The sequence below is a fragment of the Schistocerca gregaria genome, chromosome 5 (assembly GCF_023897955.1).
Source record: "Schistocerca gregaria isolate iqSchGreg1 chromosome 5, iqSchGreg1.2, whole genome shotgun sequence".
In the NCBI taxonomy this organism is placed as follows: domain Eukaryota; kingdom Metazoa; phylum Arthropoda; class Insecta; order Orthoptera; family Acrididae; genus Schistocerca; species Schistocerca gregaria.
The window spans coordinates 519215099-519237236 of NC_064924.1; the positions used below are offsets into that span (position 1 = coordinate 519215099).

Here is a 22138-nt window from a genome sequence, read left to right on the forward strand (position 1 = left end):
ACAAAAGGATAAGTAAATAAATAAAAATGCTTTGATTTGTACATTATTCTTAGCGCTAATCATTTACTTTGGTATACCAAAGGATTATATGAAAGGTACTAAACGCAACAATTTGTAACAAGATGTGTAGAATGAGTCTTTAACTATATATGGCAGAAAATCACAGAGCAAAATACGGTATATTGGAGTAAAAATAACCTTATTGCTCCTTTCTTTAGGGCGACCAAAATTTATACCATAACTGTGACAACAACACAAAAAAACAAAGATATAATTTTATAATGTCACGGAACATGGCTGCACACAGAATGAACATAAATATCTGGTGCACTCACATCACGAAAACTGAAAATGAAGCCACTAAAAAAACTAAATACAACAAGCTCACTGGTGTCAACACTCCCATTCTTGTTTTACTGAGTTTGTTTTGAGATCATTGACAAAGCCTTTCTGCATGATAAGAATTTATCTCTGGTTAAGGGTTTTGTGAATAGGTCTACCAACTTTTTATCAGAATAAACGTAGTAGACTCCAATCTGATTATTTTCAAAATGTTCATGTATATAATAATGGTATTTAATGTCAATGTGCTTGGTATGTATATGATCTTCTGTGTTTTTAATCAGGCAAATAGCACTTTAATTGTTAACGTGGAGTGTTGTTGGTTTGTCTAATTGAAAACCAAGTTCAGTGAGAAAATCACACAACCAAAAAATTGACTAGCACCATCTGAAGCTGCTATGTATTCGGCCTCCATTGTTGATCTTCTTACACATTGCTACCGATGTAAACACCATATCAGAGGTGCACCTGCAAACAAGCTCACATAGACTGTTGTTGAATGATGCGTGTCACAGTCATCAGCAAAGTAGGCATCTGAGTAGACCACCAGTCCAGAAGTGTCAGCTTTGTACCTTATGACCAGGTCCCTAGTCCCCTGCAGATACTTCACAATCATATTAACACCACGCCAATGATCGAGACCCAGATTATGTAAAAACCTACTCACCATGCTCACAGCGAACATGATGTCTGGCCATGAGACAGATGCAGCAGCCATTAATTTGCCAACTGTCCACCAATAAGATTTGCTTTCCATATCCTTTACCTCATGTTGGTTTGCAGGATACTGCCCACTGTGCAACATGGTTATAACATCAAAAGGAGTAGAGTTCAGTTTTGATTCATCCATGATGAACTTCTGAAGTAAACAACTGATGCATCGTTCCTGGCCTATATAGATTTCATTTGTAGAAGGGCTTTGTTCAGTTTAGAATTCACAGAAGCATTTTCCACTGCCCACAGTAATTTCAGACATTGATCCCAGAGCTGTCAAAACATTTTCCAGTATTTTTGGTGGCTTAGAAGTAAGCAAGCCATTATCCATATCCCTTTTGGTTACTCCAAATACACTGATTCTTTCAAATCCCCATTCAAAAATGCAGTCTTAACATCAAACTGCTTAATTTTCATAACTCATGAAGCTGTTATGGCTAATAAAATTCTGACTGAATGATATGGGACCATAGGAGAGAATGTCTCTTTTTTAATCAGTGCAGTCTTGTTGTGAATATCCTTTTGTGCATAATCTATTTTTAAAGCAGTCAATTTTTCCCTCAGAATTCTGCTTCACATGATAGACCCACTTACATCCAACTGCCTTGCGGTTGTGTGGTAATGGTACTAGATCCCAAGTTCTGTTCTTCTTCAAGGATGTCATTTCCTCTTCCATTGCTTGTTTCCACTTTGATCATCCTTTCGATGCCATACCATATTCAAAAGTTTGAGGTTCAAAGATAATGGCAGAACAGCCATATCTTGGTCCCAAACCGAGCAGGTACTCGCAGATTAGACCAATCTCTCAGATTAATCCTTTGATTTTCTTTCATTTGTTCACCAGTATCATTTTCTTCAGATTATTCTCGATCATACTTTGATTTTCTGTCATTTGTTCACTGGTATCATCCTCTTCAGATTCCTCTTGAACATTTTCTGTCGCATGGTCTCCAAGGTAAAATTCAGTATATCTTTTGTTCTACCTTTAAGCCATGGATTTGTTCTTCATTTAAAGAGACATTGCAGGAGATTGTAATTTTCTTTGACTCCGGATTTTAGAGGCGATAATTGATTTTATACTCATCATAGCCAATCATGATCAATTTATTCGATTTACTATCCCATGTTGATCTAAATTTATCAGGAACGTGTACATATGCTCCTGATCCAAACTTCCTCATGAGGTTTTCCAAACCATTTTTCATATGGCATAACATTATCGTTTGCTTTACATGGTCGGTGATTTAAGATATATGCAGCACAATTTACTGCCTCTGTCCACAATTCGTGAGACAAGTCAATACTTAATAACATAGTGGGTGCACACTCAGTAATGATACCATTTTGCTTGAAATAATCTTCAAATTGCTAATTTACGAATTCGATTCCATTTTCACTTCTCAGAACTTTGATTTTGTTTCCAGTTTGTTTTTCCATCAGTCTCTGAAATTTCATAAGCATAGGGAAAGTATCATACTTACTTTAAAAAAAAATACACGAACCTGTAAGAAGTGCTATCATTCTTGAAAACTACGCACAATTGTGCACCTCCAAGAGACCTTTACTCATTCATCCACTCAAATCTACATGAATAAATACGCTATGAACTTTCGATCTTCATTTCAAATTTGAATTAGAAGATTTTCTTTTCATCTTACATACTGACACGTTTCACAATGAAAATTTTCAACATTGTTCATATTGAAACTAGGTATTAAGTTGAGATCATTCATATTCTTGAAACCTCTGAAATGAATGGCCCAAGTCTCTCATGCCAGATCATGGTGGAATTCAGGGAAGCAGGATTTGCCTGTAGTACATCTGGACATTTAAACAACATTTGATAACACTGATTGTCCATCTTAATTCCTGCTGCGATTAGACCTGAACTGCGAACTTCCATTATCTTGTCGTCAAAAATAACTTTCATTCCTCTTTTTGTTACTGCTCCCACTGAAAATAAATTTTTATATAGCTTAGGAATATATAATGTGCTTTCCAAAGTGTGAGGTTGCCACATGCCCTCAACTAATACTTCAATTGATCCAATGCCTTCTGCTTTGACGATCGAGTTGTCTCCAATTTGAACAAACGAGTCATAAAACTGAATTGGCTTAAATATTTTGAAACACTCTTTGTGTGACGTCATATGTTTTATGCAGCACTGTCAGCTAACCAAATGTTTTCACAACCTGGAGCAAAAACATTATCATTTTCTGCACTCAAAGCTTGGTTCTCAGACATACCAGTTTTCATATTAAGTTTTGCTAAAAGTTTTCTGCACTCTGATTTAAAATGTCCCTTTTCGTAACAGTAATAACATTCACCGTCTTTGCTACTGACCATGTTAGACGCACTGTTGTTTCCGCTATTTGAACTGAACTTGCGTGTTTTATTCACATTAACTGCTGCGAAGGCTGTTGGGTTTTCATCACATTATAAAAGATTTTTTTCTTCTTTCAATAACTTAAAATCAAATTTTCGAACGTTTGTTGATCTTCAGCACACGAGTGCCAGGCAGTTGAAAAAAATGAAAACTTTGCTTCCCAAGATTTTAGCCATATTGTCAACTTCTGTGACAGGTTCCTCAATATCAGCTAATGCTTCATGTACTCGACTTGACTGATGTGTTGTGCGATTGTGTCTGTTGGCGACATTCTGTAATCAAAAACTTTCTGCTTCAACGCTATTTTATTAACTGCAGATCGCTGTTCATGAATAGTCTTTAGTCAGGCCCACATATCTGCTGCATTTATGCACATCATAACAGATTGCAATTGGTGAAATTCCATTGCAATAGATAGAATGAACATTGACTTTGCATTTAAGTCGTTCCATGAGGTTTGACTCTCACCAGCTTCATTTGGCCTCGGTTTCCTCTTGACAACATCGAGCAGTTTTTCAGCATGAAAAATAATTTTGCAGCTGATATTTCCACAATTTATATTTTTACCTTCATATTTCTGGATGCTGTACGTTTTCAATTTATCCATCTTCGTGTAGGTTGAATGTAAGTCAAACTTGCAATATTCAGTTCAAAAAGAAAACAAAGATTTTCCATGACAGATCAGCGAAATACGACGGTTCCAGAACTTGAGTGACACGGTTCACGCGAATAAAACTCCGATTAAAAGCAATGAATTTACAAAGCAGAAACAGATACCGTATGTATGCCTTTGCCTGGTCCGATAAATTGATTTCTTTAATTATGTTTGACAGAAAATAACAGAGCAAAATACGGTATTTTGAAGTAAAAATAACTTATTGCTCCTTTCTTTATTACGACCAAAAGTTATAACGTAAACATAACAAAAAAGCTACAATTTTATAGTGACATGGAACCTGGTTGCACACAGACTGAACATAAATATCTGGCACACTCGCACTACGAAAACCAAAAATGAAGCCACTAAAAAAAATCTCGATAGAACAAGCTCACTGCTATCACCACTTTCAGTGTACCGTTCATAACAAACCTATACACCTACATTTTTAGGTAAATCAGATTTCAAATTTCTCGAACAAAATCTTGACGAGTTACAGAATCAGAATGATTGTATTGTGTTGCAGAATCACCACAGATAGAATAGCTGCTGGATAAATTACTTTTACCTCTATATTTAAAGCACACTAAACTAGTTTTTTCATTCTCTTGACACATGTCAGTTTTTGCAACAGGAAAAATGCGTCTTCACATTGTGTTTGATCTAATTTTGCCAATTTTGTATACTAAGCATATTACTTTGGTCTCATTGCCCTGTTAATACCCTTCCCTTGGATTGAGACGCTACATTTTTTTCATCTCTTGTTTGTATTTGCAAATCGCAACTCAGGATTTTTTCTGTAATTTATGCCATGTTTTCTGTTCTTGTGGGGTGCTATGTCACATAAATGTGATCAAATTCTTTTGGCAATGTCTGAAGTTAACATGAACACAAATCAGCTTAATCTCAAGGATTATTAAGCATAGACATCTTTGTTTGAACTTCATCAAATTTTGCTAAATGACCTTCCATACTACCTGACCATTTCCATTTAGTATTATGAAACTTAAGCTGCAACATATCAATATTCTCTGCAGACTCACTATAGTAACTCTGGTGTAACTGTTCCCCTGCATCTTTTGCAGTTACACATGTGGCAACTCGGAGTAATAGTTTTATATGTAGTGTCAAATGAGATTTTCCTTTGCCTTAGAGTTCGGTTTGCCCAAGTAGGTAAGGTTTCAGTGTAGTCTTCAACATTTACTTCTGGTTTGGTGAAAATACCACTTATCACATCATAAAGTGCATCATATTCTAAAATAACGTTTCTAAGAGTATAACATCATATTGCCCAGTTCTCTTCATCAGTTAATTTTTTAGTCTGTTATTTCTCTTCCGTCATGATATTTCTTCTTCTCCACATGTGTCAACTGAGTGCTCTTGCTCTTTTCTGTATTGTTTTAAATTTTTCAAACACATCGAATGACTTTGTAAGCTTTCCGGAATAATGTGGTATAACATCACAAGCTGCCTGACTGAATTCATCGTTTTTAGATAACTTTATTAAATTACGAATCTCAATAGCTTATCAAATCTATGTTTAGCGGAACCACACACAGCTGCTACCATCTCAGAAATAAAAACCCTAACATGCTGTTAAAAGAAATGTATTTGTGTTATGTATCGACATGATACACATGGCAACATAAGAAGAACAACAGCATCTCACCCAAGAAATAACAAAGCAACACTAATAACATTACAGTACATATATAATAAAATATGAAATTGTAATTTGTGCATTCCTTTACAAGTACGATATGTATTTTAAAAAATTTCCGCATCACTCTCAGCTAGTCTAGCAACCCTCTGTAGTTAATAGAGAAAATAAATGTGATTTCCTCTAAGACTTCATCAAAAATATGTCACATTGTTAAAATATTAAAACACTTAAAATTAAGCACAGGGATCCCTCTTAAACATTAGTTAATTTTTGCATCACACTCTGGATTATTTGTTGTCTGTAGTTGTATGCCATATTTAGTGATATTTGTTGTCAGTATCTGTGTGTCAGTTAGAAAATGTATGATTCCAGTGGGAATATACACATTTCCTCCCAAGCATTGAGGTAGAGGACCACTGTGCCACAAAATGCCACAGGGTTTCTGGTATTATTAAATATAAAATATTATATGCACATGAAGTAACTAATTTTACTTTGTGAACTGTACTTTTGGTTCTTAATAATTTTTGATAAGATAAATATTTTGTTACAGTAATAATGTTTTTTCATGTCCAGTATACACTTTCTGTGAGCAAACTACATATCATCTAAACGTATGATTCACATACATTAACATAATAAAAATTAAGTAATTACTGCTATGCCTTCACTGTGTAGTAGATCTCTAACTCCAACGTTTTTCAATGGATTTCGCACTGCAGGTTTTACAGCACTAACGAAAGATAGGAGCTTATCAGTAAGAACACACGATAGTAATTTGTCAGTATCAATAGAATGCGGCAGCTTATATCCCTATTATGGTCAGTTCATCCATGAAGTGAATTTTACATGTTAGTTTCTAAGTTTCCTAATTGTGATTCCATTTAATGGGTGATTTCTCTTTCTTAGCTGTAACTTACTTTAAATTATTCTTTACTTCTACTAACTCTTCTGCAACATATGTACGTTCTTCACAAGATTATTTTATAGTGAACTAATTATACAAAAAACTTAACATTCCTAACTTTTTGCAAACAACAGTGCAAAAATGTCCTTTAATAATTATCATGAATATCAGTCAGTTATACTGCTCTTTAAATGAATCTTATTTTATATATCACTCACAATAAGCCCACTTCGACATATTGTTATCATCAGGCTCTCTAAAAAACACATAAGTGATAGTGTTCTCATAATGGTCTGTAACTATGATCATACTGTAAAAGTTATAATCATTCGTATGGTGTTTTCACTTTAAATGTAATATTGTTGCTGCAAGTCCTATCATTTTTTTCTTTTCTTTTTTTGGAACTATTAGTTTCTCATTAGATGTACATTGGAGACGTGTGTCTGCCTTAAGTCGGTTTTTATGTATGCTATTTTTCTCTTGCCAGTGTAGATGACAGTGGATCAGCGATATTATGTTTTTACATGGTTACTATATGTTTACTATCATAAATGATATGCGGAAATTAGTTTTTTAAATATTTTTATAGGTTTGATACTAGTTATGTTTTTGCCTAGTATTTTATTTTAGTCTAGATTTTTGTGTTATATTTTCATTTTTTCATTATAAATTTTGTTACTGTCTATGATTTGTGATGTTTTCTTGGTGTTATGTCTTTGTTGTATACTCCTCATGTTGTTATCTCTTTTACTATGGATATGTGCTGTTTATTGTCTCTGTTTTGTTACTTTACCCGTTTTCTTGGTTTATTATGTGAATAAAATTTTCTATGTACTTTTTGTGCTTTAGGTCAGTTTGTTCATTCAGTAAATTTGTGGTGTTGCTGTATGCATGTGAATATATCTGTGTTTCTCAAAGTATGTTCAAGATTGCTCCCTTTTGTGTCATCAGGGGGATGTCTAGTGCTTCGTTTAAGTGTCTTACATAGTGTTTTTCTGTTTGTAGGTGTTGGAAAAACGTGGATGAGTTGTTTTGACTTTCTCCAGTGTTCTCTTAAGTCTAATGTTGAAGTTTTTACAGCCTGTCACAGATAAAATAATGTGGTTGAGTTGTTTTCACTTTCCCTGGTGTTCTCTTTATATCTAATGTTGAAGTTTCTACCACTTTGTCCCTGCTGAAACATTGTCAATGAGTTGTTTTCAGTTTCCCTGGTGGTCTCTTTATATTTAATGTTGAAGTTTCTACCACTTTCTCCCATATAGAATTTGTGGCATGTGTTTCATGAAATTTTGTAAATTTTAGTGTTGTTGTGTGTAGAAATTTTCGAACTGCCGTTGTGGATTTTGTGTTTGATACTGTGTGTGGTTTGATATGCAAAGGCGATGTCGATTTTGTTGAATAATTTGTTAATTTTGTTAAGATGTTTCCTAGATAAATTGTGGTTACAAATATTGTTTTCTTCTTTTATGTTGTGTATACGTTTAATGTTATCTCTTTCTGTATATTTGACCTTTGAGGTTGTGTCCTACTGTAGTATAATTGTGCTCCAGCTTTTGGGTCATAATCTTTTTGCTGTGCTATGTATTCTAAGATTTTTATTTCCTTCAGAATAGCTTTGTCTTCTAGTGGCAAATATATTAATTTTTAAGCATTGTGCAGAATAATGCGAGTATGTATGCTGTGGGTTGATGTGATTATCCATTGGTAATACAGTTTGTTGTGGTAGGCTTTCTGTAAATTTCGAAGCAATGTTTGTTGTTAGTGTTCTTAATAGTTAAGTTGAGAAAGTTAACTGCTTTGTTTTCCTGTTCTAAGGTAAATTTCACTTTGGGATGTAATGGATTCTGTGTTTTATATGTTTCATCTATGTCAGCAAGGTTACCTTCTATAACCATTAAAGTATTGTTCATGTATCTGTAGTAGTATATGATTTTTGATTAGTTACATTTCCTGTTCAGGAGAATTTTTCTTTCAAGCTGATAAGGAATATTTCAGTTATGGTTCCAGGAATGCTACATCTCATCAAGACTCTATCATTTTGTGTATATGTATTATTACCAAACTCGAAGTAATTCAGGTGAAAGACAAGCTTTGTTAGTTGTAAAATTTCTATAGTGCCATGTATTGAGATATGTCTTCAGTGTATGTCAAAGGAGAAACTAACAATTCTAAAAAAAAGAAAAGAAAAGATTGGATGTGGCAGCAACGATATTACATGTAAGGTAAAAACGCCACATGATTGTATTATAACTTTTATGATCTTAGTTACAAACAGTTACATTAAGACCATCACTTACTTATGAATTTACAGCCACCTGATGATAGCAATATGCCGAAATGGGCTCATTGTTGGTGATTTATAAAATAAAAACCATTTAAAGAGCTGTGTAGCTAGCTGTTATTCATAATAACAATATATCTAAGTTTTCTCCTTTTCAGTATAAATGATCATCTAATTCAGATATATCTTTATCATCTATGCTAATTACTCCTCCTTCCATTGTAAATACCTGTCATATATTTGTCAGAATCTTTCAAATATTTGCGAAAATTTTTTGTCTATTTTAAGCAGCCTGTCATTTATTTTGGAGATCTCCTGCACATTTTTTCGAAGGTCTCCCTTTTTACATTGAAAATCACTTTCATTAATCTTCTCATAAATAATAATTTAAAGTCACAGAAGTTGTACTGACAGTAATGAATCATTTCCTAATAGTAAACAATACACACTGAGGTGACACAAGTTATGAGATAGCGAAATATCATATATAAAGGCGGTAGTATTGCGTACACAAGATATAGAAGGCAGTGCATTGGCGGAGCTGTCATTTCTACTCATGTGGTCCATTTGAAAAGTTTCTGACGTGCTTGTGCCTAGACTTTAAATGTGGAATGGTAGTTGCAGCTAGACACACAGGACATTCCATTTCGGAAATCATTAGAGATTTCAATATTCCAAGACCAAAGTGTCAAGAGGGGCATTTGTGCATAGTTGTCAGTGCTAACAGACAAGGAGCACTGTGTGAAACAACCGCAGAAGTCAATGGAGGACATACAAGGAATTTATCCAATAGGACAGTGTGGCAAAATTTGACGTTAATGGGTTATAGCAGCAGACGGTCGAAGTGAGTGCCTTCTCTAACAGCACAACATCACCTGCAGAGCCTCTCCCAGGGATGGTTGGACCATAGACGATTGAAAAACTGTGGCTTGGTCAAATGAGCCCCAATTTCAATTGGTAAGAGCTGAATGTAGGATTCGAGAGTGGTGTAGACTCCTCATAGCTATGGATCCAGGTGGTCAACAGGGCACTGTGCTAGGCAGTGGTGGCCTCCTATGGTGTAGGCTGAGTTTACATGGAACTGACTGGGTTCTCTGGTCCAACTGAATCTATTATCGACTGGAAATGGTTATGTTCAGGCACTTGGAAGCCATCTTGAGCCGTTCATGAAATCCTAACGTTGCACCATGTCAATGAGCCATCGTTGTTCATGACTGGTTTGAAGAACATTCTGGACAATTCGAGTAAATGATTTGCCACCCAGACCTTCTAAGATGAATCTCATATGATATTTATGGGATATAGTTGAGAGGTCAGTCTGTGTAATACATCCTGCACTGGCAACACTTTTTCAGTTATGGTTGGCTATAAGGGCAGCAAAGTCCAGTATTTCTGCAGGGGACTTCCAACATTTTGTTGAGTATGTGCCATGTCGAATTGCTGCAAAATGCCAGGCAAAAGTAGTTCCGACATGGTATGAGGAGGTATCCCATGACTTTTGTCACCTCTGTGTAAGTTTTTCATTGATTAGAGTGTGGCATCATATTATTATTGACTTTTTATCTTATTGTTCTTAAATAACAAGAACCGCATTTTCATTTGTGTCCACTGACTGTTGGACAACCAGTAAATTGTTGTTGCAATGAATAAGTGGCAGGGCTCTCTTTATTTATTACTGCTGGCATGAGAAGATAGCGGTACACACCTCTCTTGGGGCAGCATAATGATACAGCACCTTTCTTGTGGAAGCATAGGTTGTTCATGATGTTGGACACAACAAAAATCCTGTTTCAAAAACTTAAACAGAAAATGGATCAGCAGCAATAGTTGTGAGTGAAGATTCATTAACATAACTCAAAAATTCCCCCCCATGAACCATGGACCTTGCCGTTGGTGGGGAGGCTTGCGTGCCTCAGCGATACAGATGGCCGTACCTTAGGTGCAACCACAACGGAGGGGTATCTGTTGAGAGGCCAGACAAACGTGTGGTTCCTGAAGAGGGGCAGCAGCCTTTTCAGTAGTTGCAGGGGCAACAGTCTGGATGATTGACTGATCTGGCCTTGCAACATTAACCAAAACGGCCTTGCTGTGCTGGTACTACGAACGGCTGAAAGCAAGGGGAAACTACAGCCGTAATTTTTCCCGAGGACATGCAGCTTTACTGTATGATTAAATGATGATGGCATCCTCTTGGGTAAAATATTCCGGAGGTAAAATAGTCCCCCATTCAGATCTCCGGGCGGGGACTACTCAGGAGGATGTCGTTATCAGGAGAAAGAAAACTGGCGTTCTACGGATCGGAGCGTGGAATGTCAGATCCCTTAATCGGGCAGGTAGGTTAGAAAATTTAAAAAGGGAAATGGATAGGTTAAAGTTAGATATAGTGGGAATTAGTGAAGTTCGGTGGCAGGAGGAACAAGACTTCTGGTCAGGTGACTACAGGGTTATAAACACAAAATCAAATAGGGGTAATGCAGGAGTAGGTTTAATAATGAATAGGAAAATAGGAATGCGGGTAAGCTACTACAAACAGCATAGTGAACGCATTATTGTGGCCAAGATAGATACGAAGCCCACACCTACTACAGTAGTACAAGTTTATATGCCAACTAGCTCTGCAGATGATGAAGAAATTGAAGAAATGTACGATGAAATAAAAGAAATTATTCAGATAGTGAAGGGAGACGAAAATTTAATAGTAATGGGTGACTGGAATTCGAGTGTAGGAAAAGGGAGAGAAGGAAACATAGTAGGTGAATATGGATTGGGGCTAAGAAATGAAAGAGGAAGCCGCCTAGTAGAATTTTGCACAGAGCAGACTTAATCATAGCTAACACTTGGTTTAAGAATCATGAAAGAAGGTTGTATACGTGGAAGAACCCTGGAGATACTAAAAGGTATCAGATAGATTATATAATGGTAAGACAGAGATTTAGGAACCAGGTTTTAAGCTGTAAGACATTTCCAGGGGCAGATGTGGACTCTGACCACAATCTATTGGTTATGACCTGTAGATTAAAACTGAAGAAACTGCAAAAATGTGGGAAATTAAGGAGATGGGACCTGGATAAACTGAAAGAACCAGAGGTTGTACAGAGTTTCAGAGAGAGCATAAGGGAACAATTGACAGGAATAGGGGAAAGAAATACAGTAGAAGAAGAATGGGTAGCTCTGAGGGATGTAGTAGTGAAGGCAGCAGAGGATAAAGTAGGTACAAAGACGAGGGCTGCTAAAAAACCTTGGGTAACAGAAGAAATATTGAATTTAATTGATGAAAGGAGAAAATATAAAAATGCAGTAAATGAAGCAGGCAAAAAGGAATACAAACTTCTCAAAAATGAGATCGACAGGAAGTGCAAAATGGCTAAACAGGGATGGCTAGAGGACAAATGTAAGGATGTAGAAGCTTATCTCACTAGGGGTAAGATAGATACTGCCTACAGGAAAATTAAAGAGACCTTTGGAGAGAAGAGAACCACTTGTATGAATATCAAGAGCTCAGATGGCAGCCCAGTCCTAAGCAAAGAAGGGAAGGCAGAAAGGTGGAAGGAGTATATAGAAGGTTTATACAAGGGCGATGTACTTGAGGACAATATTATGGAAATAGAAGAGGATGTAGAAGAAGACAAAATGGGAGATACGATACTGCGTGAAGAGTTTGACAGAGCACTGAAAGACCTGAGTCGAAACAAGGCCCCCGGAGTAGACAACATTCCATTAGAACTACTGACGGCCTTGGGAGAGCCAGTCATGACAAAACTCTACCAGCTGGTGAGCAAGATGTATGAGACAGGCGAAATACCCTCAGACTTCAAGAAGAATATAATAATTCCAATCCCAAAGAAAGCAGGTGCTGACAGATGTGAAAATTACCGAACTATCAGTTTAATAAGCCACGGCTGCAAAATACTAACGCAAATTCTTTACAGACGAATGGAAAAACTGGTAGATGCAGACCTCGGGGAGGATCAGTTTGGATTCCGTAGAAATGTTGGAACACGTGAGGCAATACTGACCTTACGACTTATCTTAGAAGAAAGATTAAGAAAAGGCAAACCTACGTTTCTAGCATTTGTAGACTTAGAGAAAACTTTTGACAATGTTGACTGGAATACTCTTTTTCAAATTCTAAAGGTGGCAGGGGTAAAATACAGGGAGCGAAAGGCTATTTACAATTTGTACAGAAACCAGATGGCAGTAATAAGAGTCGAGGGGCATGAAAGGGAAGCAGTGGTTGGGAAAGGAGTGAGACAGGGTTGTAGCCTCTCCCCGATGTTATTCAATCTGTATATTGAGCAAGCAGTAAAGGAAACAAAAGAAAAATTTGGAGTAGGTATTAAAATTCATGGAGACGAAGTAAAAACTTTGAGGTTCGCCGATGACATTGTAATTCTGTCAGAGACGGCAAAGGACTTGGAAGAGCAGTTGAACGGAATGGACAGTGTCTTGAAAGGAGGATATAAGATGAATATTAACAAAAGCAAAACGAGGATAATGGAATGTAGTCAAATTAAATCGGGTGATGCTGAGGGAATTAGATTAGGAAATGAGACACTTAAAGTAGTAAAGGAGTTTTGCTATTTAGGAAGTAAAATAACTGATGATGGTCGAAGTAGAGAGGATGTAAAATGTAGACTGGCAATGGCAAGGAAAGCGTTTCTGAAGAAGAGAAATTTGTTAACATCGAATATAGATTTATGTATCAGGAAGTCGTTTCTGAAAGTATTTGTTTGGAGTGTAGCCATGTATGGAAGTGAAACATGGACGATAACTAGTTTGGACAAGAAGAGAATAGAAGCTTTCGAAATGTGGTGCTACAGAAGAGTACTGAAGATAAGGTGGATAGATCACGTAACTAATGAGGAGATATTGAATAGGATTGGGGAGAAGAGAAGTTTGTGGCACAACTTGACTAGAAGAAGGGATCGGTTGGTAGGACATGTTTTGAGGCATCAAGGGATCACAAATTTAGCATTGGAGGGCAGCGTGGAGGGTAAAAATCGTAGAGGGAGACCGAGAGATGAGTACACTAAGCAGATTCAGAAGGATGTAGGTTTGCAGTAGGTACTGGGAGATGAAGCAGCTTGCACAGGATAGAGTAGCATGGAGAGCTGCATCAAACCAGTCTCAGGACTGAAGACAACAACAACAACTCAAAAATTAATAACCATTTTCCGTAGCTTAGTGGTTGCAAATAACAAGCCCTGAGTCTATAGTCCAACCAATGTTATAGTAAAATATGTCAATCACGAGGGCAGCCAACATTATCTACTGAATGTCCAGAGAAAACAATGTTACTTAACAAAATCCAATGAAAAAACAAGTGCCAGGAGACATATTTGCAACAGAGATTTAATATCTTCATCGATAAGTACTGTAGTTTGAGAATGACAACTTTTATGAAAGGTGGTAAGAGCAGAAACTTTATTATGAACACTTTCACAATTTATTGTTAAAATTTTGACAGTCGCAGTGTCTTTACTTTGTACACCATTTGATTTCAGTCTCTGCATATCGACAGGTGACTGGACATCAGATGTCCTCAAACTACTGTCTAGTATAAAAATCAACTTGTGCACTCCCCAAGTATTCTGCTATCATAACAGTTGCTTCCTTTGCGTAGTACACGCTGGACCTTTCATGGGTGTACTACAATTCTCCACTCTCCAACACAGGGCCAGAAATCTGCATCCACTACCATTACAGAATCGACAGAGCCTTTGGTTGACACCTTCCACTCAGCTCCAAACCAAAGGATCCTGATGAATTCTGAAACAATGCCACAAATTGTGAGTTCAGCTTGCACCCTGTGTGAGGCTAGCAGTCTTCACCAGTTTTGCCATTCGTCTGTATGAGGTGAGGATGGCTTCAGAACTCAAACGACAAATGTCATTATAACTTGCAGAAAAATGCACCGTGCACTCCCAATAGCTCCAGGTATTGCCTCCTGCACATCTCGGACAAGGCCTTGTCCAGACGTACTGAATGGACATTGGCTTTCTTTCTGGCATTGGATGCTATTTCCCTAAGGAACTCCATAACGTGCCCCTCATTGGAGATGATAACAACAACTACCAAACTCCTTGCTGTGTGAGCCTGCTCAGATCCTGCTGAAGGAATGGCCACCTGTCCACTCACATGGTGAATAGACAAGGCCAAACAGACATCCTCCACATCGACTCTTCACCTCAAGCGGTGTGAATGCATTACCGCCAGCCACTCACCCTGAGGAGAGGGCAGATCCACTGTGTCAGGTACACTACAATGTGCCTTGGCAGCAGGGCCCATGGGCGAAATAAGCGTCACCTGTGGCGTCCCATGTGATGCGCCAGATTCTACAAGACCACTACACCACGAAGCAGCAGTCTGAAAATGGCTGACTGACTGTTCCCAAAAGTGTCTTCAGCTGTTCATGAACAGTGGCCAGTCCCTGTTGTGTCGGCATTGAGCAAACACACATCCTATGCATCCCAGTACTATTAACTTAAACATTAACTATAAAACCACACACAGAAAGCTAAATACGTAATTTGCTACCTTCCTGACAATTTTGTAAAGTGCTTCAGAAGCAAACTTAAGTCCTCCCCTAGAAACGTGCTGAGTATAAGCATTTGGATCAGACAAAGGCGTCTTACAATATATGTGGTCACTTACTTTGCCATTATCAAAAATTAACAAACTAGCCACGCACAACACTTCAAACCTTTTAACATTTTTTTAACTACAAATCCTGATATGAAATATGAAATATTATTAACATAATTACTTAGATTTACGTCATGCAGTCTACTATAATAATCTAAACACTGTCAAGCATCATTTATATTAATATTTTCTGTTTGAACATGGTGGTACCTAAAGTGAGCAAGTGAAAACACATTGTTTTATTTAAAATGAAGTACTTTGTCTTACATCCAGAGCTTATGCTATTTTTAATACTAGGGCATTGAGAACTGACTGGCACTGAATAGTATTTGGATTATTGTTCCAGCCTCCTTTACCTCTAATACATGAAAATAATAATTCCAGTTGATCTTGAGACACTTTACACGTTAAAAAATACTGAAATGGGTCTGTGTCACGGAAAAGAAATTCTGTAGCAGCATCTATACACTTTTAATCGACAGCAAGAAACCCAGAGCAAATGTGTTATGAGAATTCCATAGAATGGGTAAACCTTCAATGGATATATTTGTCAAAAAATATTCCATCTCTTCATAACAATTATGGCAGAAATTTATGTTGAACATATTTAATGGTTGTTTGAAGCCTTTAGTAAAAACATATCTACTATTTAACAAATCAAAAAGTTACTTTTCTAATAAAAGAAATAGTTGCAGCTGATCCTTGAAAACCTGTATGTTGATGTGACTCAAGAAATTCAATAGCATCTGCTACTCTTGAACTCAGGGTTTGAGCAGCAAGAGAGAAGTTCATCTTCTTATTGTGGAACTTAACATGATGGTTGGTGACTGAATTAGCAAACTTCAATCCTTCACTCTCCTGTAGTTCATTTAAATTAACTATGTAGCTCCACTGTACTTCGTCATCAACTGTCTGCAAAATCTGTTTGTCAGCCAAAGTATTTCTTGTTAATTTAAGCATGTGACAAGGGTCAAAAACTACATAAACATTGCATTCAGCTGAAGGGTGTTTAAAATACTAAATAATATTATCGTCTTCATAGTTGCAACCCACGTTTTTCAAATCTTGTAGGTTTACAACTCGTTCGTCACAAGTAATGGACCATACAACTACACCAACTTCATGTAATTTTAGGAGGGATGTACGGATTAATTCAGCTAAAAGTTCAGCTTCACTACTACTTACAAAAACTATGCAACTGGACATTTAAATTTTTTCCCATAGAAAACAATTTGGAATACTAATGCTTCTCTAGCTAGTTCATTCGAATCTACTGGCTTAATGCCACCAATATTTACGACACCACTGTTAACTTTTCTACTATTGTCCCATAACAATTGTTTGTGAATCTTCATACTGTCAAAAATTAAAGCACATTCTCTTAACCAGGGTTTTTTTCTCTACATTTTCTTTTAAGAAACTGAACATTTCACTGATGAAACACAGTTGACAGATGAGATTCACGATCTAATGCAGCTTGGATTGGGCAAAGTAAAAAATGATCTAACATATCTATACGCTTTAGGTGAATAAAAATCTGTCAGAGAGAACTGTTTTATAATATCTGAGTATCTTCTAGCTTGTTTGTCACACACAGAGTTTTTCAGTTCGTTGACGATGAAGTGCAAAGGAAAACGACTAAAATTAAATTATTAATGATTCTCTACGTCACTGTTCAGGTGTCCTTTTTGTAAGTTCATTGATAAGCTGTGCCATTGTCGAAATCTTTTTGTTTTGTTGGCCTACAGCCATTTGCAATCTTCTTATCTTCTTTCTTAAATTTGTTTTTGTTGGTGAATGGAGGATTTCCTGAATTCCTTTATTTTCAGCAAACTGCTTCAGGAGACTTTTCTAGTTGTACACTTGCATGATGTACATCCTGCAAGAAAGCAGGTTATTGTACTTATTCACACATCACAACAGTTCAAAATTATAAAACCTTCATAAGCAAGCTTCAAACAATAATTATAAATACAGGCCTATTGACGTTTATTTTGTTTAGGCCTATACAGTTATAAATCAAAGCTTGTAATATATTCAACTTACTTGAGTACTAGCAGGTTCTTTATGAACCAACTGTCGCCTTGCAGTCATCTTTTTCTGCATATTTTCCGGAAAATCAAAGACAGATGGGACGGAATCTTCTTTTAACAGCCTTAATGATGCTCCTGGCCTCACTTGTTACCAATTTTCGGTAAAGTGTCTGCTGCATATCGTGCTGTATGCAGAAGGTGACCACTTGCCTCTACGAATTGCTTGCATCCATAATTTCAGAATTTGCGGACGAGACAATGGAAACCTGCATAAACGAGAGGCAAATACAGAATTGAATCCAAGAAATATCGTCTGCAGTAGTGCAATTTCTACATGAAATACAGTGCAGTAGGAACACTAGTTGTGAACAAAAATACAACATACCTATGAAACTGTACTCCACTGCCATTGCTCTGCGGTTCTTTACAACCATAAGCTACATAATATTTCAGCATTATAGCCCCACAAACTTATTAAATAGCTCACGAATGAATGATTATCAAACAACAGAAAGCACAAAACAACACGACCTATGTGTACGGTGTTGCCAACTTAACAAAATTAATCGTCACGATTTCCAAGGGTCCAAAGCACAGCAGTAGTGTATCCTGTTTTTATTCAGATCACTGGGTCGACGCTTCCAGTATAATTTGGCAACACTGTTTTTCATCATAATTCTCGTGTGCATTATCCAGTCACGTGGACATTTTCGAATGTAGAAACCAGACGCGATTTTAATTGTCATTTATCACAGCTGCGTGCTCTTGTGCTACGTTGTTCACTTGTTACTGTAGTGAGTGTGGTGGTATTTTGCAATGAATGTATGTGAAGTGATGTTTGAATTTGAAGATGTGTGTTATTTTTCATGTGTATGATTTCACAAAAATCCCTGCACCTACAGTAACAAACCTGATAACTTTTATTACTTGTGTGTAGATGTTATTTGTGGTTCAAGAAGGCGATCAGTAACTAAAGCAGTGAAACGAGAACACCACTTTTATTTGGGGTGTCGAGTTGGAGACCAAAATAAATCGTGGGCTCCACAAGTGTTGAACTTCTTGTTTGTCAACATTGAATACTTGGATGCAAGGTAAAAGCATCTCCATGAAGTTTGGGGTATCTGCTGTTTGATATGAAGCCGCAAGTCATGCATCAGATTTCAGGTTTTGTATTCTAGTTCCCTTTGAGGAAAAGAGTCAATATCAAGAAGAAGAGAAATATTCAATACCCTCATATACCACCTATCATTCGCCCTGTGGCTCATGGCGAAAGACTGCCAGTTCATGTTTCCCCCACATGTACCACCATCAAGCAGCTATAGCCAAAAACATGCAGTGATTTGCCAGTGACACTGACGCTACATTTACATCAACTTCGAGAGAACTGCGCGAAGTCACACAGTGTGAACTCAGGGAGTTGTTTAGTGTCTTTGGTCTTCTAAAATGTAAAGCTGAACTTTTGGCCTCATGAATGCATAATGGAATCTCTATGCTGACACAGTATGTGTGTCTGTGTTTCAGGAGTGTTAGAAAAAAAACATCAGTGTCATTTCAGTACTGGAGGCGACATTACATTCTGCAGTGACATTGACAGTTTGTTGGAAGACTTGAACATTACATAGCAACCAGACGTCCGAAGACTCTTTGTAAATGGCTCAAATACAAGACTGAGGTAAGTACTGTTACATAACTGTAATGAAAAGCTATCCATCCCTGTCGCATTTGCTGCCTTAACTAAGGAAAGCTATACCACGTTGAAATCCGTTGTAAACCGTATTACTTACAATAAGCATGAGTGGCTGGTATGTGGAGATTTCAAAGTCATTGCGATGCTATTAGGTTTGCAAGTAGGTCACATTAAGTTTTGCTGCTCCCAGTGGTAGGTGGGACAGTTGTGCAAGAGAAAAATACTACACCTATAGGGAATGCTCTATATGAATAGTCTGGAGGCTGGATAAAAACATATTGCTGCAGAACCAGTGGCAGCTGTGGTGTAAGAGCAGAGAAGCACACGAGCACCCTAACCTTTGACACCTTACGAATTTATTGCTGTTAAACGTAAAGTCGATGCTGTAATCTGAAATGCATGGCACTAAATCTACCGCACTCTGCTACATTGCTCCTCTAGACTCAGCGAAACATGGCATCAGTGTTGCGAGCACACCTTCACTTCTTGATATTTTAAGGCTCAAAAATGTTTCAAGTGACTCTGAGCACTATGGGACTTAACTTTTGAGGTCATAAGTCCCCTAGAACTTAGAACTACTTAAACCTAACTAACCTAAGGTCATCACACACATCCATGCCTGAGGCAGGTAGCACACTGCAGCAGTCTTCGCTTGGCATAAATCCCGTTAGACGGTAGTACATTGCTCAGATATGTCGAGTCACTCACTACATAGTAAAATTAGACTGAACAACAGTATATATTATAGTTATACCGATAAAAAAACTATTTTGTGGAATTCTGAATGAGATACAGTATATATTAAGTTTTCGGTTTGAGGCACTGAGAACCATGAAGCACATCATCATCGAATGGATACTGTAGCATTTATTCATGTTTTTGACATCTGTTGTTCTTACAGTGGGTCAGGTTCATCTGTATTGTATGCTCACATTGTATATATATGAACGTTCATGAAACGCTGTCTCGCTGTTTTTGGCATCTGTTGTTCTTACAGTGGGTCGGGTTTATCTGTATTGTATGCTCACATTGTATATATATGAACATTCATGAAACGCTGTCTCGCTGTTTTTGACATCTGTTGTTCTTACAGTGGGTCGGGTTTATCTGTATTGTATGCTCACATTGTATATATGTGAACATTCATGAAACGCTGTCTTGCTGGTTTCTCTGATATTCCCTTAAATGTGTGGTTGAAGACGGTGTACTTTTGCCTCTTATGGTTCTCAGCACCTCATTTGTATTCCAGTTAAGTGACCTTTTAGGTAGATAGTATTACTTAATTTTTTCTGCAAATGGCAGTTTGTGTTGGGAGTTGGTTGTTTCGTGTGCAGTTATCAGCATTCCCATTAAATGTGTTTTATGTGTGTACAGAAAAGAAAGTTACCAGGAAAAAGTACCCACAAAGGAACTAGGGCCTCCCCAACCAGATCCATTTTCTGAGAAAGTGACAAAATCAAATTTGGGTGATAGAAGCGAACGTTTAACAAAGAAGTGTATAATAAGCGGAAGTCTTTGTGTGGTTGCAACGAAAAAATATCTGATTTTCAACATGGAAGTTAATTTGTCAACTAATAGATGTATATATGTAGTAGGGATATTGTACATTTGTCCAAAAAAATTAAAAAGCCTGAAAACTCCTACTTACACAAAAACGCGAAAAGGAGAGTATTGATAGCTTAAACCTTATTTCTTTCTTTCCATAAACTGTATGTAATTATGTACAAAACAACGAAATGCGACAAAAATAATTCTTTCTTCTTCAGACAAGGTTATCCATATTATTGTTATTGTTATTGTTATTGTTATTATTATTATTATTATTATTATTATTATTATTATTACTGATAGTGGCTGAAGTTGTACAAATAAGTTGATAAGCATAACTGCTACACAGCAAATGCTATTGATTTCACAATCTCGCATTTATCTGAATTTAAAAATCTATGAAAATCCCGAATGTGTACTTGCTAGCCACCACAGCGCAGAATCTCTAAAGTAATCTAATAAAATTGTTCTCACACCAACGCACATTATGTTGTGTCTCGTGGCAGCATTTGTTAAGACTGTGCACAGGAATGAGGCAACATTTCAGCATCTGTTTAAGAAGTTTCCACAACTTAGCACAGAGAAGATCACCATGAAGATTTTCGTTTGTCCACTGATACGCCAGCTGCCTGTGGACACACGCTCGGAGTCTACTCTGACCCCTCATCACCTGTAGCCATGGCATTGTTTTTTTTTAATATGGCGATATTGTTCTTGGGAAACGAGAGAACCGAAAATTGCAGGACATCTGGGACGAACTCACTCATGCTTATAAAGTTGTTGGCTGCAACATGACCCTGAAGGTGCACTTCCTTTACTGCCACCTCGATGTGTTCCCATAGCATTGTAGTGCATTCAGTCATGAGCATGGCGAGCAGTTCCACAAGGACATTTCTCTCATAGAACAGCAGTACATAGGATGGTGCACTACAGATTGGCTAATTTCTGCAGGATGCTACAAAGAGATTCTCCAAACATCACCCACAAGAGGAAGGCAAAGAAATGGCGCGAATAAATTAGGTAAGTTCAGTATTATATCCTATTGATTACGGCAGCAATGTAAGTGAAACGTAAAGTCGCAAATTACTTGTAACCTAAGCTAGGAGATGATTTTAATTGCGGTATTCGTGTTCAGCCTATCGAAATCTATAAATGTCAGCTGCTTTCGTTTCTGTGAAACATCCTACGTGAACAAGAGTTATTTGTAAAGTAAAATTCACCCAAAGAGCTAAAATATTTCTAATTTTTATAATATGTGTTTGAATTACCGTTAC

General features: G+C 37.1%; 1 long non-coding RNA gene across 1 annotated transcript; it reads right to left on the reverse strand.

Annotated features, from left to right (window-relative positions):
• Positions 1–14087: 14087 nt before the first annotated feature.
• On the reverse strand, positions 14088–18187 carry LOC126272761 (uncharacterized). Its single transcript, XR_007549258.1, has 3 exons — positions 18015–18187; positions 17643–17895; positions 14088–17475 (listed from the first exon to the last, which is right to left on the reverse strand). It is a non-coding gene; the product is annotated as an uncharacterized LOC126272761 (long non-coding RNA).
• Between the last annotated feature and the right edge of the window lie 3951 nt (positions 18188–22138).